The sequence below is a fragment of the Pteropus medius genome, unplaced genomic scaffold (genome assembly GCF_902729225.1).
Source record: "Pteropus medius unplaced genomic scaffold, Ma_sr-lr_union100, whole genome shotgun sequence".
In the NCBI taxonomy this organism is placed as follows: Eukaryota; Metazoa; Chordata; class Mammalia; order Chiroptera; family Pteropodidae; genus Pteropus; species Pteropus medius.
The window spans coordinates 21,276,433-21,281,239 of record NW_024340849.1 but is presented as its reverse complement, the minus strand read 5'-3'; positions in this window follow the sequence as shown (position 1 = coordinate 21,281,239).

Below are 4,807 nucleotides of genomic sequence, written 5' to 3'. Positions count from 1 at the left end.
AGGTTGGACCCTCACCCAGTACAACTGGTGCCCTTATAAAAAGGGGGGATTTGAACACAGAGTCACACAGAGGAACACAGCCATCAACAAGGCAAGGAAAGATCCTTCCTTCACATTCCTCAGAAGGAACAACCCTGCTGACCCTTTGATTTTGGACTTCTAGCCTCCACGACTGTGAGACAATAAATTTCTGTTCTTTAAGTCACCCAGTTTGTGGTACCTTATTACAGCAGAGTTAGCAAACTGCCCAGCTCCCTCACTTGCTGGGTGGAAACACTCTGAGGTATGTGTTCTGTGCTATTTCTCAGAATCCCTAGTAGGATTTATCATGTTTCCTACAGTGGAAACTTGCTTGATGACATACTCTTTATTCACTCCCTTCTCTTCCCCTTTTCACTTCTCATTTTATTACTGGAGTCCACCAGATTCACCTTCTAAAGAAATTACTTGATCTCAAATCCTTGCCTCCTTTTGGGGTAACTCACACTAAGACAGTTGGCATCAGAAATGGTACTCAGATGCCAGGATGGGATTCTGGAAATTGATCCCCTCCCAGACAGATGACAATGAGGGTCTCACTGCTTGTGGAAGCGAAATGGTGAGAAACTCTGAGGTAAAGCATCATATTTATTGGAGGCCTCATCTGTGGCAAATTGGGGTAACATTCAGGAAGCAGGGCTTATGCAACATCACTAGCATTTGGTTGTTGGTTGTTGTCACACTGAAGAAAATTACAAGCTCAGGTCACTAGGGACAAACAACAAAGCCTCTGTGGCAGCATTTAAAGAACAAATTTTCTAAAATTATAAAGGTAACATGAACGTGAAATAATGTTGCTTCTAAACTATTTTAGCTTTCTTCAGACCCACTGAATCAGGCCACCACATCAGCGATCTATCATACAGTGGAAGTGGTATTTTCTGGATCAGGTGGGACAAATCCTAAAAGCCAGAAAGCCAAATACATCACAAAAGCAATGCAGACACCTCTATCACCTTCCTCTGTTACCCTTATGCCTCTCCTTCAGCTCATATCTGTGGCCTCATAGGAGGTTTCCTTCAAGCCAGCTGATGGAGAAGAACAAACCAATTCAGGCTCGGTTCAAGATTAAGTCAGCTCTATATGTTAATTGTTGTTAGTCTGTATGTGGACTGCTGCCACACTACAACCCCACTTAGGAATGCCCGTGAAAAACAGTGAAGAGAAGTATTCTCAGTGAGCAGTGTATCAATTAACACAGCTGGTCATCGACTTGGTGTGAAGGAAGGAATAGCCCAAGGTAAGTATATGCATAGACTCCTGGGCAGTGGCACGTGACTTGACTGGTTGATCAGGGAACAATATTAGAAGACTGAAGAGATATGGGGTCAAAGAAAGTAGTAACTATACTGGAAGAAGTAGAGGAATAGCAAATGAATAGGCAACAAATGTGCAAATCTTTGCATCTTACATCAGTGCACACAAAACAGTATCTATCAAATGAGGAATAGCAAATGATTAGGCAACAAATGTGCAAATCTTTGCATCTTACATCAGTGCACACAAAACAGTATCTATCAAAGGAGGTGCACAACAACCAGGTGGGGGAACTCATCCGATGGAGTCTAGCCAGCCTCTGTCCTTGGCCACTCCAGTGCTTCCTCAGTGGGTTCATGAACAGAATAACTATGGTGACAAGTATGAAAACTCTATAGGGGCCCCCACTCACCAGGCCTGATCTAGTGGCTACTGCTAGATGTCTGACCAATTAGCCCCAGAGTCTGAAGCTGAGCCCTAAATGTTACCATCCCTCAAGGAGCCCAACCAGCCACTTGGTGGCAAATTGATTCCATCAAACTCCTTCCACTCTGGAAGGGGCAGGAATTCATCTCTACTGGGATTGATTCCTAGATTCTCCTTTTCAGCTGGCAGTGCCTTAGCCAACAACATTACCTAAAGGCTAATAGAGTGTCTGATGTATCTTTATGAAATTTCACATAACATTACCTTAGACCAGTATTTCAAGTACTGCCATTCCCCTAAGGAGCCTTTTTAGACAATTTTTTTCTAATCACCACTCCTATGAAATTTTAATACCACAGATATACTGTATCTGATTATGCACTGTATGTATATCTGTGCTTTATACATAAAAAGAGTAAGATTTGTTTTGCCAATCAAAAACCAATTTTCACCTTCTTGAGAGTAATATTGCCCCTGTTGAGAGCTCCTGATGCATATCCTATGCCAAAGGCTGCTTCACTTTACAATGAAGATGGTACAACAATATGCAAATGTCCATGGGTTCCAGTGTGTACACCTAGAAGCTGCAGCCCTGATAAAATATTGGAATAGCCTCTTAAAGGTGCAGCAACATGAGAATACCTTACAGGGCTGGGGAATACTTAAAGATGAAGTATATGCACATATGGCCACAATATGGTAGAATGTTCTGACTCCACTAGGTAGAAAACACAAGTCTGGAAGCCTGGAGGTAAGAGTAGCCTCTGCCACAATAGCTCACATTGACCCACTTGGGGAACTTGAGTTACCATTTCCTCAATGTTAGGCTCTGCTGAACCAGAGCACCCGTTAGCTGGCAAGGGATACATCTACCAGGGGACATAGAAAAGGTTCCACTAAAACTGTGGCTGATGCCTCATCATTTGGGGAGTCTTCATACCAGTAGATCAGCAAGCAAAGAAAAGAGTAACTATCCCAGCAGGCATATGTGATTGCCATGAGGAAAGGGGGCAAGGAGGAATATCTGGAACACAAGAGTTTCACTGGGGTGCCTCTTAGTGTTACCATGCTTGGTGATAAAAATAAGTTGGAAATTTCAGCAAACAAAGTCTGACAAGAGCCTGATAACCCTTAAGGATGAGGGTCTAGGTTACTCCATCAGTCAAGCAACATAGACAAGCAGATTAGTCAAATGTGAAAGGAACCTAGAATGTGTGTGTATAGCTTGCTGGGGCTGCCATAGTAAAATACCACAAAGAAAGAATTGAAACTAATTTTCTTGTAGTTCTGGAGGCTGGAAGTCCAAGATCAGGGTGCTGACAGGGTTGGTTTCCTCGGAGGCCTCTCTCCTTGGCTTGCAGATGGCTGCCCTTTTGATGCCTCTTCACATGGCTGTCCCTTTGTGCACACTCACTCCTGGTATCTCTTCCTAATAGCCTTATTCCAACTTAATTACCTTCTTAAAGGCCCTTTCTCCCAAAATAGTTCCATTCTGAGGTACTGAGGATTGGGACTTCAACATATGTATTTGGGGGGACACAATTCACTTCGTAACAGGGTGGTAGATGATGGAGATAATATCAATCATGAACTCAGAACCATTTGTAGCAACAGGGACTATAGCTTGTCCTACTAAGCTTCTAGTGTGTGTGTGTTGGAAACTGGGACTTGAAGAAGCAGTCATAGATGGAGTAAAATTAATGTGGGCAGACATCCAGGTGTATCTCTGACGAGTCAGGTGCTCCTTGCTGAGCAGAGCCTAGACTCACTCTAGTGGCAGCTGGCCTCAGTTTCTGGTGCAGTTTCTTGAGACAACTATAAGCACAGCATCTGGGGATTGCATGCTGAATCTTAAAAGGTTGCCCCAGAGGGGCACAGGCTGGGGCTAAACTTGGCTTGCAGCTGAACCCCTGTAAGGACTATGCCCCTGGACATCTACTATACAAAGCCACGCTAATAAGACTGAGAGACTTAGGGGCTTTGCTTAGTACATAGAAACAGACACAGAAAGGCAGCCAAAATGGGAAGACAAAGAAGCAGAAACTATATGAGAGAACAGAACAGAGATCCAGGAATAAGGGAATCAAGCAATCTAACAGATACAGAGTTTAAAACACTGGTTATAAAAATGCTCAATGAACTTAGGGGAAGTATAGATGAATTCAGTGAGTACTTTAACAAAGAGATAAAAAAAAACATAAAAATGGAAATGGAAATAATAAAAGGGAATCAGTAAGAAACGAAGAACACATTGTCTGAGATGAAGAGTATATTAAAGAAAATCAACAGAGTGGATAAAGAAGAGGATGGGGAAACCAAGGACACTCAATCAGAATGGCAAGAAAAAAGAAACTAAGTCTATAATAATTTAAGGAGCCTATGGGACTCTATTAAATAATGCCAAAATATTCATGTCATAGGGGTACCTGAAGGAAAACAAGAAGTTGAAGAGCTATTTGAAGAAATAATGATGGAAAACTTCCCTTCTCTGGTGAAGGAAATAGACATGCAACCCCAGGAAGCTCAGAGAATCCCAATAAATAGGAACCCAAAAAGGTCTACACCAAGACACATCATAACTAAAATGCCAAAGGTTAAGTACAAAGAGAGAATCTTAAAAGCAGCAAGAGAAAAGCATATAGTTACCTACAAGGGAGCTCCCGTTAAGACTGGCAACTGATTTTCTCAAAAGAAATCATGCAGGACAGAAGGGCTTGGCATAAAATATTCAACATGATGAAAACCCAGCATCTACAACCAAGATTACTTTATCCAGCAAATCTATCATTTAGAGTGGAAGGACAGATAAAGAGCTTCCCAGACAAAAATAAGCTAAAGAACGTTATCAACACCAAGCCAGTATAACAGGAAATGTTGGGGGGACTTCTTTAAGAAGAAAAAACATGTATCAAAAACAGGAATGGTGATAACTACATTCCTATCAATAAGTACCTCAAATGGAAAAGAATTAAGTGCTCTAACCAAGTTAGGGAAGCCGAATGGATAAGATAACAAGACCCCTACATATGCCGCCTACAAGAGACTCACTTCAGATTAAAAGACACACACAGACTAAAAGGAAAGG